Source organism: Pongo abelii, chromosome 2 (genome assembly GCF_028885655.2).
Source record: "Pongo abelii isolate AG06213 chromosome 2, NHGRI_mPonAbe1-v2.0_pri, whole genome shotgun sequence".
In the NCBI taxonomy this organism is placed as follows: Eukaryota; Metazoa; Chordata; class Mammalia; order Primates; family Hominidae; genus Pongo; species Pongo abelii.
Genome location: NC_085928.1, coordinates 149,570,505 through 149,583,240, shown reverse-complemented (window position 1 = coordinate 149,583,240; position 12,736 = coordinate 149,570,505). Strand labels below are relative to the sequence as shown.

General features: G+C 41.3%; 1 protein-coding gene across 1 annotated transcript in view; it reads right to left on the bottom strand.

Moving 5' to 3' along the window:
- Positions 1-12,736, bottom strand: part of CLSTN2 (calsyntenin 2) — a 636,147-nt gene that overhangs the window by 496,014 nt on the left and 127,397 nt on the right. The gene's annotated exons all lie outside the window — the stretch shown is intronic.

Here is a 12,736-nt window from a genome sequence, read left to right as displayed (position 1 = left end):
TGGAACTGATTGATCATGGGCCAGGAAGGAGCACAGAGGGGTAACCCAGCAAAGAACAAAGGAAGAGGTAGCCACGAGCAGAGAATGACTAGGACAGAAGGGGCCCAGAAGAGAGCTAGGACTGGGAATCCAAATTTACATATGGATGTCTAAGAGAACTTCAGGTTCACAATGAGGCTTAGGCATCACCTGCAGATGATCAGAATGCTTTTTTTGCTTGTTTGTTTCTAATAAGTTCTACATGCTTTCCATTTCATTGAGAGAATTTGGCCTTCTTCATTCATCTTAGAGCTAGTCGTCCTTGTAAATTCAGAGTTGAAAAGTGTAATTCAGGCATTAAATGCTGGGGAGCCATAGTAGAGAAGACATATAATCACCAGCTCCAAAGCACAGTGCCTGGGCGCGCCTGTTGTGTGTGCTGAGCATCCCACCGTGCAAGGCAGTGTTTAAAGCTATGAACACACAGATGCAGGAACTGTGGTCTCCATTTTCACAGTGTTCTCACCCTTCACGGCATCCTTGGTCAAGGTAGGGAGGCCAGAGAGAGCTATAAAAATACATAGAATAATTCACGCTGCACAGGCTAAGCACCAAATAAATCATGCAGGCATTCACTGATGTAGAGTTCCCAGGCAGCACAGTGTGACCCAGGGTGGCCAGGGAAGACTTCAGAGAGAAGTTGGGCCTTGAAGACTGGGAAAAAAAAAATAATAATAAAAATAAAAAATTAAAAAAAAAACACTGCTGGTGAGAGGGGAGTCATTGACCACAAAGTTGGGCAGGCAAGTCTGCCTGTCAGCCAGAGTGTGGGAGGCTGGCACTGACATCCATCAGCCACTCAAGTGACATGAAATTCACATCCCAAGGCAGGTCCTGGCTACCAAGCTATAGGAGACTTTTCCTGCTTTAACTATAGGAGCACTGTTGCTTCTTGTGGCAACTAAAATGAGCAGAGCCTGGAGTTTGTCAAAAATCACCCAGGAAGTCTGGGAGGGAGGCTTTAAATTAGTAAAAATGAGCACAAAGCAGGTGAGGAAACAGCCTAAGAGTCCGTCAACAGATGAATGGATAAAGCAACTGTGGCATATACACATAATAGAATATTATCCAGCCTTTAAAAAGGTGAAAATCCTGCCGTAGGCACCAACAAGGATGAACGCGAAGAACATTATGCTAAGTGAAACAAGCCCATCACAGAGGACAAATACCGTAGGATTCCACTTACATGAGGTATGTAAATAGTCAAACACATACAGAAGGCTGGACGGTGGTTGCCAGAAGCTGGGGAGAGGGGGAAATGGGAAGAGGCTGTAAGAAGTGTAAAGTTTCCGTTAGAGATCTGCTGTACAACATTGTGTCTACAGTTAACAATACTGTATTGCACACAGGAAATATTTTTAAGAGGGTAGACCTCATGTGAAGTGTTCTTACCACAATTTTTTTTTTAAGGAGCACAAGATAGGACCTGCAGAGATACCTGCAGGGCAAGAGAATTTGGTACCCACCTGAGAGATGATGACAAGGCCCCTCCTGTCCCTCCGCCAACACGAACACCAGCTTGTTCACATCCCCAGCGACTGTGCCATGTGGAGAAAGTAGAGGCAAAAGCTGAGCACTAGAACCAAAAAAGCTGAGTTTGACTGGACCACGTTCCTTTTGCATCCCAACAACAACTCACACATAATAGCTTCTTGACACCAGGTGAAGTCTCTAACCTTAATATCCTCATCTGTAAAATGGAGAAATTGACACCACCTGAGCAGGGATGGCATAAGGAGCAGAGATAATGAGGAATTCCTGCCACAAGGTTAGGAGAGATAAGTGGGAGGTTGTTTCTGTTTTGATGTAAGAGTATTAGGATTTAAGGAAAAATCAATAATCAAAAGATAAAACAGAAAACTCTCCTATATACTTGGAAGTTAAGAAACATACCTCTAAATAACCCATGAGTCAAAAAAGAAATTATAATACAAACAGGAAACTATTTCGAGTTCTATGATATATATATATTATATATATATAAACATGCAGGATTTGGCTGAAGCAGTGGAGGAAAATGCAGAGACTTAAGTGAAGGAAGGACAAATATTAGTGCACTCAAACATCCACCTAAACTAGAAAAAGAGAAAAGGAACCCAAAGAAAGTGGAAGAAAGAAAATAATAAATATTAAAGCTGTTACTAATAGAATAATAAATGTAATTTAGAGAGGGCCAAGATACCCAACAGCAGGTTCTTTGAAAAAGCTGATAAAGTTGATATACTTCTGGTGAGGCTCATAAAAAAGAAAGGAGCAAATAACTAGTATGAGAGATGACTAGTGAGGGCATTTAGCTGCGTATTATTGGTGCTTCCAGAGGTAAAGCCTTGGCCTCTACTTCAGGATCCTGAAAACGCAGGGGAGAGACAAACTGTGTCCATGAAAAATACCAGGAAGTGATTTGGAGAAAGTAAGTACTCTGGGCCCAGGGTTCAGTGGAGAGTGAGCCCCTGACTGGGGAAGCCAGGGAAGGCGTTGCAGTGGGGGTAGGTCTCTGTTGGATCCCACAAGGAGAACTTTTAATGATTGAGGGAACACAGGTGATATGAAAGATGACTGTGTCTCATAATCTCCCCAAGCTCAGGCTCCGGAGTCAAATGGAACTGAATTTGTGTCCCATCTCTGCAACTAGCAGCTTTGTGACATTGTACAAATCTCTGTGTCTCTGTTTCGTCATCTGTAAAATGAGAGCAATGATAGCATCTCTCCCTTAAAGCTTGTCATGAGCATTAAAGAGTACTCAGCTGCATTGAATATTACTATTATTATTTTTACACCTCTATTAACATAGTATAATGTACCAATTTGGGCAAGAAGCCAGAACTGCACTTCTGTGGATAGGCCCAGACAATAGGGCATCCCTCATCTCTCCATCTGCTCAGCAGTCATTTATTAGGCACCTCCTTTGTGCTAAGAACAGCTACTCCCCCAACCCAGGTTGTCGACATGCTGTCCAGAATGGAGGGGCATCTCCAGTCAACACCCCAGCCAATGCACATGCCAAACCGGGCCTTCCGTCCATTACTATTGGGGGTTGGGGGGAGGCAAGGTGAGGAATTATCTCTCAGATGCTCAAGTGCTCAAGAATCAAGACAAAAGTTGATGATGATAGCCCTGAGTGGAAGTGGGTGATTTTTAAAAAATAAACATTTTATCTAAGGAAAATCAAAGGTCAAGTGGCAGGTGGGAAAAAAAAAAGCAAAACAGCAAGCTATAGCTTTGATCTCAGCTTTCATGCCAAGAGCTAGGGTGCTGGTGTGCACAGTAGCCAGAAGTGGAGGAGGGTAGCCGGGCTGACCACCACCAGGCAGCAGCACCTGTGTCCGGGCCTCCTGGAGCACAGGGCATCATGCTCTTCGGCCTTCCTTGACCACCAGAGAGCCGAGTCTGCTTTTCACAGGGGCAGGTCAGAGTGGACTGAGTTCAGAGCTTTTCAGGCAAGTTCACAGGACTGTAAATCACAGAAATGGAAAACAGGAGCAAGAAATAAAACCCCTGGCTTCTCAAGAACTGCCAGCCACTTTCTTTTGGCTGTAAATAACCACAGTTAAACCAAGCACCCTTTGCACTTCTTGGCAGGGAAGTGCGTGAAAACATCTGATGTAAGGATTTTAAATGCTCTCCGCCAACATCTATTTAACACCTAGAGCTGTGTCCAGTTCTTTAAGGAGAGCTCTGGTGTACCTGCCCCACCCTCGCCAGTGCTTTAGGAGGCTGAGTACATCCTTGGTCCACTGGGAGAGGCTTTACAGGGATGGATGTCTGCATGGCACCATAAATGAGGGGCAGGGGGTCAATTGGGCCTGGCAAAGAAATGTGTGTGGCCTGTGCCAAGGGCCCAGTTGTCTTCAGTGCCAGGTTGGCTCTCACCATTCTTCAAGTCCCAAATCAGTCAGCTGGTGAGGCAACGGCTGAACCCAGATTCAAACCTACATTGTCTTAGTTCCAAAGCTCTGGCATATTTTCAATGGGTATCCACACAACCTAACCAGAAAATACATCCTGGGGGTGGGGGTGGTAAATGTGGCTGTGTTTTTGGAGTTGGGATAATCCCCCTCTCTCCTTCTTTCTTCCCACTCGTCTATACCTTTACAATTTCACCACATTACAGAATCGTCGTGTAGTCAGGAACTCAGACTTGTCAATTCTGCATTTTCACTTTGATGATATCTTATAAGAAAATGACCAAAAAGCAACGTTTTGGATCATCTGGGTGGCCATTTTTTACAAAGAACAGCCCAAAGTTCCAGTGCCACCATTCGTGTTTGTGTTTACCAGGAGAGTTGCTGCAAATTAAGACCGAATGACGTCATGGCCATCTGTGGAGATAAAGGTTTCAGAGTAATTTGAAAAGAGAAAAGTGAGGAGATAAATTGAGTCCTCCGGGTAGAATAAGCAGGAAGCAGAACTCAAACAATCTCCACAGCAGTCTGTGCCTTGGTAACACGCCTCAGTTCATTAGCAGTAAGGATGGCAGTAAGTACTCCAGGAAAAATGTTTCTGTTCTCAGTTCCAGGGATAATTAGATTAAATACTATTTAACACACATTTCAATAAGCCACAATGCTACCCTTATCTTCAAATAAACCGAGTAGCTTCATGGAATTATCAGTGACAGCTCATTAAAACTGGCTTTGGAGATTTTGATTAATCATGGATCTGAATATCTTGAACTAACAAGGAAAGCCTCAATGTATTAATACAATTTTGAAGCTTATTTTTGCAAACAGGCCTTCCCTTCATTAGTATTATTAGATTAAAAGCATAGATGTTACATATAAATTGTATCTGTGTCTACACAACCCTATTGTTAACACAGCATCAACACTTTAAACAGAACACAACATACATCTGATAAAATTAATATTGTTAATTTGAATTTTATTTGTATTCATTTACATATAACTAATACATGTGGTTTTGATGTATAGAATATAAGAACTATAAGGCTATGAGATTTACAGTTTAATAGTTGCACATATTAGAGAAACAACAGAATAAAAATCATTAGATTCAACATAAGGATTTCTGAGAATTCTTTTCTCTTTCAAATGGAATTGATTCATTACTCAGGTTTCAGCAACATTGACATAATGAAACCCTACTAATGGATAGTTATGTTGTTTTCTGGTTTTTTTTTAAGAAATATAAACAATGTGCAATTAATCTTTTTTCCAAGTATCTTTGTGTGTTTGTGCATACCTATAGGATAAATTTCTAAATATGGCAATGCTGGGTCAAACTGTAGAAGAAAGTTTGATGCTCATAAATGTTGTTAAATTACCCTCCAACAAGATTTCAATTATTCTTTCAAACTATGCATGGGAAATGTCTATTTCAACATACCCTTGACATTTTTTGAATCTTTGCCAATCTGCAAATCTGACAGGTAAAGATATATCATAGTTGTTTTCACTTACATTTCTCTATCAAAACAAGGTTGAGCATTTTTTCATGTTTGGTGTTTTTCATTTTTCTTAATTTTATTTATTTTTCATTTATTTTGAGACGGAGTCTCACTCTGTTCCCCAGGCTGGAGTGCAGTGGCGCAATCTCGGCTCACTGCAAGCTCCACCTCCCAGGTTCATGCCATTCTCCTGCCTCGGCCTCCTGAGTAGCTGGGACTACAGGTGCCCGCCACCACGCCTGGCTAATTTTTTGTATTTTTAGTAGAGACGGGGTTTCACCGTGTTAGCCAGGATGGTCTCGATTTCCTGACTTTGTGATCTGCCCGCCTCGGCCTCCCAAAGGTCTTGGGATTACAGGTGTGAGCCACTGCGCCCGGCCTTTTTCATTTTTTATTGTGTATGTATGGATTGCCTATTGATGCTCTTTGCTGATTTTCTATTGGATTGTTTATAGATTTTTCTCATTTGTTAGTCATCTTTGCATACCATTTCTTTATCTTGCATGTGGGGAATACTTGGTCTTGTTTTTCATGTCTCTGTTGGCTTCTCTAAAGTAAAGGTATTGAACAGGATTTTTTTTTTTTTTAGAATAAAATACATCAACCCTCCTTTTCTGTAGCCTTTTAATCATTTTACTGTTGTACCCATCTAGAATTTATTTTCTAGAAAGAATGTGGAAGGTATTGCAATGTCTTTTCCTTTTTCCAAATATCAACATAGTTTACAGTTTATTATTGAATAATCCATCTTTTCCTGCTCATTTGAAATGTCAAGTTAACATATACTAGATGTAAGTTCTCCCAATATTTGTACCTATTTCTGCACTTTTCTGTTGCATTGAACTATTTATCTATTCCTGTGCCAGTAAGTAGTGTGTATTTATAAAACATTTGAAATTTGATAAGGCTAGTCTTGCCATGTCAATCTTCTTTTTTTATGTTTTCACAGGTCTTCTCATGGGCTTAATTTTCTGGATCAGAAATCTACAAACTTTTTCTTAAAAGGATGGATAATAAATAATTTAGACTTTTGTGACCCATTCAGTCTCTGTAGTAACTACTCAACTCTGCCTTTGTAGCTGGAAAACAGCCACAGACCATACATAACCAAATGATAGTGGCTGTTTTCTAATAAAACTTTATTTACAAAAACAGCAGTGGGCTGGATTTGGACAAGCCACAGACTGCCAACCCCTCTTCTGAACGAGCCATAGTATCATTTTGGAAACTCTTCCCACCAAAAAAAAAAAAAACAAACCATTTGGGGCTATTGTTTAGGATTGCTTACAATGTAATAATAGCTGGGAAATTAGCATTTTTAAGTATCGAATCTGACCGTCCAAAAAATACACTCTTTCTACTTAGTCATAGCTTTGATTTTGTTCTTCAGTAAGATTTTGAAGTTTTCTCCTATAGCTCCTGAACATTTCTTGTTAAGCTTAGTGTATTTTGTCTGTTTCTATATTTGTTTATTATTGCATATGAAATTGTTTGTTCCCATTGGTTTTTGTTCAAGATGCACAGACATCAGGAGTCAACCTACTAGTTTAATGCAAGGCTTATAATGAGGTCTGTATACCTCCATGAGGTTGATGGAGAAATCCTATGGGAGCTATATACCTCCTGAAATTGTATGCAACACTTGTGAAAAAGTATATTTTTCTAGGAAGAGAGTCTACATCTTTCACCAGAATTTCAAGATCATCATTCATTCTTCTGCACCAAATATGAGATCCCTGACTTAAGATAGGTAAAGGCAAGGACGCTGTTATCTAAATGGAATCTGGCATCTAAATGGAATCCAAATATAGGTACCACAAATATGCTGACAGCAGAGCCAAAGACAGTGAGAGCCACTGACCTGCTCAGGCTATCCGAGAGTAGGTGTGGTGGTCAGGTTTATGGAGCTCTTTCCCACTGTCATCCATGCAGGCAGTGCTACCTGAAGGCTAAAGCATTCCAGAAGGTCTGAGGACATCAATCTTGCTCTCAAACAACTTTCCCTGACTTTCACACTGAGGTGTCTTCTCACTTCCTTCCCATATAGGCTTGTTCTGTTTACTGAGATCATGGATTGTCTGATCCATGCATTCCCAGCTGCACCCTAATCTCCTGCCAGGGCCCCCTCCTGACCCTCTATCAACCCTGTAGTCCTAGCCTCATGGAGAGAAGCAGCATGGGATGGAGGAAGGACACAGACTTCAGAGTCTAGCTAAATCAAGTTTAAATCTTGCCTTTGCCAACATGTGCTATAAGTGAAGATGTGAACTTCTCTGACCTCAGCTTTCTCATAGTAAAAGGGCAACAGGAATACCTACAAAGCATGGCTATAGGGATTAATAGAGACAAAGCATAAAAGCTGAAATCCACTCTTATGATATGGAGTTTGTCATTCAGGCATGGAAGGGTCATAACTTACTTCTTATACAATCAACTAGCATCAACCAGCCTCCATCACTGCCCATAAAGCCCATGGAAGATTGTGTACTCCCCCTTCCCACTAGTTGGGGTCTGCTTTCTGCAGGGGTCTCAGTATCTCAACAGGAGAGGTCTATCCAGGCCCTGCCATTGATCTGGTGTCTTGGTATCATGCTGTACCCAGGATGCCCCTGATAGCCAAGTTAACGTGGGCCACTTAGTATAATTTCTGGCAGCCACTGACCCCAGACCAAACCCACCAAAGGTGAGAGACTTGTTTTGCTGTATACAGAGAGGAAGGGTTATGTCCTCACATTGCAAAGAGTTGGTCTGAACTGAGAATGAGGATAGGATAACTGAAATCCAGAATTAGATCTCAGGCAAGACTTAAATTTAATTTTCCTCTTGGAAGAGGAAGACTCTCTCACTGACATTTCCCAAGCCTTAGCTTTCTTGTCTGCAAAATGTAGATAAAAATAAGGGCAGCAAAATGTTATTGAATACCTACTATGTGGCAGGAAAAAATTCCTCCCCAAAATCCTATGAGAAAGATTCTATTATTATCAAAGAGCACAGAGTGGTTAAGTCATATGACTGAAGTGACAAAAATGAAATCTGAACCAGACAATGTGATGTTAGAACCTAGGCTCTTAATCACTATCATTTACATGTCTGTCTCATTCAGTGCTTTAAATAATATACAATCATAAATTTCTACCACTGTGTCCATGGTAGATGTTTAATGAATGATAGTTTCCTATTCTTGAAGCAGAAATTGGTCTTCTTATTAGGAATTGGCCTCCCGCCAACTGGCCATCACATCAGGAATTGGCCATATTTTCAGACACTGTCCACTCCATCAGAAACTGAACATTCCATCAGGAATTGGTCTTCTTGTCAGGATGATTCTAAAAGGCAATCTTCCAGCTGATGCCTTCCCAGGAATCAAACTGTCACAAGGTGGGCTTGAATTCAACAGACATTGTTCTTTAGTGGAAAAAGAAAACACATTACTACTGAATGCATCTCAAATCCAAGTACCCAGGGATTCTTTCAAGTCAATTTGCATGGAAAGAAGAAGATAAAGGCATGGGTTTGAGTCCATCTGGAGTAGGAGGGTAATCTACCAAGTGCCAGGAACCTCCAGGTATGTTTCTCTAGGTCTTATAAGAACTCTAAAAGGGTTCATTTAGTCTATTTGTAAAGATTCTAAGGCCCAAAGAGGGTTAAATGAATTGTCTAGATTTGTAGAGCTTATAAGTGGTAGACCTGGGATTATGAAACAGTGGCTCCAGGCCCTTTCTACCAAATTTCAGTGTCATCTCCAACCTGGCTGCAATGTGTCCCCAGAGAAAGAGTGGCCTATGCCCAGGGAAATCTGCCTCCTTCAAAACTGAATCAAGTCTGGCTCTGCCTGGGAGCAGCCTCTTTGCTGCCTTTTAAACCATCTTCCAAGGAGTATTTGGATTTAACTCTCTGCCACTGCCTCCGGGCTTGGGAGTCCTAAAAGAACAGAGCTGTGTCCATAGTGCCCAGCACAGAGCCTGGAATGAGCCACAAAAGTCTCATACAAGCAGTGCCAAGATTCTACCAACACTTCTGACAAGAGGCACCATTTTCCTGTCAACCAGAGAGACAGTAACCTAATGCACATTACTACTTTTTTTTAGTCCTTTTTAGGAAGGCAGCAGGATGAGGTAAGAAGATTGCTTATTTTAAGAATCCCATTACTGAAAAGTCAATGAGGCAAAAATATCAGCATCAAAACGATAGAAGCAGCCCCATCTCTCCCAGGAAACATCCCTTCCTAAAATGACCACTCACAGGGGAGCCCTTGTGATCAGAAGGGGTGACAGCATCTGTGATCCCGGCACTTAATCTTCCACAACACACAGATTTACATCCTGACATCACATCTTCCAATGTGGAATCTCTGGGAAATTGTTTAACCTTTCTGAGACTCCACCTTCTCCTCTCTCAAATGGGCATAATGCCCACTTGAATGGACTTTCTCGAGGTTTAAATAAGAGCATTTATGTAACAGCCTTTGTGCCAAGTAGGTTCTTGGTATGATGGTTCCCTCCTTGGAGCTGCAGGGGCAATATCGGCATAGAACTGCAGAGACCACGGGGGAGATTCATCAGCGGGAAACAGATGAAAGCTGTGAATCACCCCATCAATGGAGCTGGAGAGCTGAACACAAATTTTGCAGTTTCAGAGAATTATAGCAATAACTGTTATTTTTTTTTTAATTGAGAAAGGTAAGAAACCAAATGCTGTTCAGCCCCAAGCATGTGCTACTCTGCTTGGAGCTCTACACTCATGATCTTCAGCATGGCCCTGCCAAGTAGGTCCCAAGGTCGCCAGTCTAATGAGGAGGACACTGAGGCCCAGAGAGCTTGTATACTATCACCACATTCCCTTTTGAGTTAATAAGACTTCTTCCTTGTTACCCCATGTCACCTTGTATCATCCATCATGAGATCACACACTGGATGTTGGGGAAAGGGTCAGGGATCAAACCTCTTCGTTGAGACTGATAAAATCCACTTACGTCATCTCTTGCTCTGATTAAAATACACCAATGATAAATTACTAAACTCCTTAACATGGAGGTGTGAGTGACAGAAGTGCCACAGACAACTGGTCCAGGGAGATCACAGCAAAGAGAACAAGAATAGTGATGCACAGCTACCTCTTTGCCATAGTTTTCTGACTGCTAAGCATCTGTGAGTGTCTGTGAGTGAAAGGTAATGCATCTGATGAATTAGAATGGGATCTGGAGGTTATAGTGGTCAAAAATGACTGTAAACCAACAACTTACTGCTTTTGCTTAATATATCAGGAGCCTAAGTAGAGTTCCCCCACCCAAGGTAGCAGAACTGTAAAATGGTGGAGTGTCTTGACATGCACCAGCCTCTCCTGTTTGGGCCTATTCCTTTCTCACAGAAACATTCCTGTAAAAAAGGTTTGGTACTTTCAGCCCTAATCCTCTTTCTTTCTAGAGCTTCTTTCAGGGGACTATCTCCTAAAAATCAGTCAGACTTTAATGTTAATATAAAGCCACTTGTCTTCTCTCACAGGGTCATTGGCTACCCAAGCCTTTCCTCTAATTCTGGAGCAAAGGGTTTGGCACCTATAAATAGAATTTCAGGCACCAGGTAGAGATTGGAGAAAGAGCCTTGAAGAAACACCATGGTGGAGGCTATGTGCTTCCCTGTAAGAGGTAGGAAGTGGGAGGCTGCTCTGCAGCTCACACTGGGACTGCTAGGGGCTCCACAGACACTGAGAAGCACAGAATGAGACATGCACAAAATATTCTGTCTGCATTTATGCCTGTCTGAAATATAGTAGGATGGTGGAGTAGAAATATCAAAGGTCTTAGAATCAAGGTGCAAAGCTCATCTCTGTCACTTGCTACCTGAAAAACCATTGGCAAATTATTTGATTGCGTAAAGCTTCAGTTACCAATTCTGCTGAAAGGGATAATAATATCTGCCCATCAATTAGTGGTGGTGAATGTTATATGGGGTAGTGAATGCAAAATGGGTGGAAAATCATGAAAACGTGACAACCATTAGTTCCCTTCTCTCTCCACCATGGTTGGGCAGATCATATTAAATTAATCCTTCCATGGGATTGTAAAAGTAGCCCATTGAGGCTTAATATTTTCATCTAGAATTTTATTACCTATTGGATAAGGTGCCCCTCACTCCCAAGGCTGTATTTGCCAACAGAACCCTTTAAACAGATGAAGCAAAGCATATGATGTATTTAATAGTTCCAGGGAAGTGGGCCTTTAAAATCCCCACATCTTCTGACCTTCTGGTCCAGAGAGACTTCATAGTATTTTAGAGACCAGTTAAGGCTGGGTGTTGACCTAGAGAGAAAGGTGAATTTGCTTTCCAGGGTGACTGTCTCTGCCCCCAGCACTCCTGGCTTCTCCTCTCAGGATAACACATTCAAGTCCATAGGAATTACCTGAAGTTGTGAAGTTTTCAACACAATAGCTTTGTATAAATCAACTTCCTGACCAAGATAAGGATAGTTCTTCTCCTCAAGTTACTGTTAAAATTGCATTTGAACAAGTGCTCAAAACTTCTAAAACCCTTTCCCACTGACAGTCAAACTCAGTGGTGAGTAAGTGGTAAGGGGCTCCCTAGATGACTGTGAAGGTGAAACACAGGGCCCAGAAGGCAGGGCCTGAGCCTCAAAGACAGGACACTGTGGATTGGTCTCCAAACCCAATCATCCCAGACCTTCGGCTCACCTGGCCTCACCTCCCACACACCTGCCCTTGCAGGTGAAGTCAGGTGAAGACCACCTGCTCATTGTCTGGCCCCATCCCTTTGCCTGCTCCTGTAAAATACTAAGTCTGTTTTGATTCTTCTCTGAAGCTCATTCCTCTTCTTTTGGATAATTCATTAATCATCATTTTAAATTGCTTCCATGGTTGTTAGCCAAGTTAACTTTTTGAGCCAAATCTGATAATGCATACTTTCTCAGAATGCCATACATTTCAGAGATTTTCCAATATCTTAGCTGAGATCTATATGTATTATCTTCTTGTAATTTGATTTAATCTATTCCATATCCATGGTGATAGTCCCTTTGTCATCTTTAATCTTTGTGCTTTTGATATTCCCTTTGTCATCCTTAATCTTTGTGCTATCTTATTTTCTCAATTATATCTAAGAAAAGAATGTCTAGTTCACTGGTTTCTTTAAAGAATAAGCTTTTAGATTCATTTATAAATTCTAATGTTATTCTCTTTTCTAATACATTAATTTCTACTTATACTTACGGCTTATTGCTTCTTAATTTCCTCAGATGAATCTTTTTTAACTTCTTGTGTTGGATGCTTTCATTCTT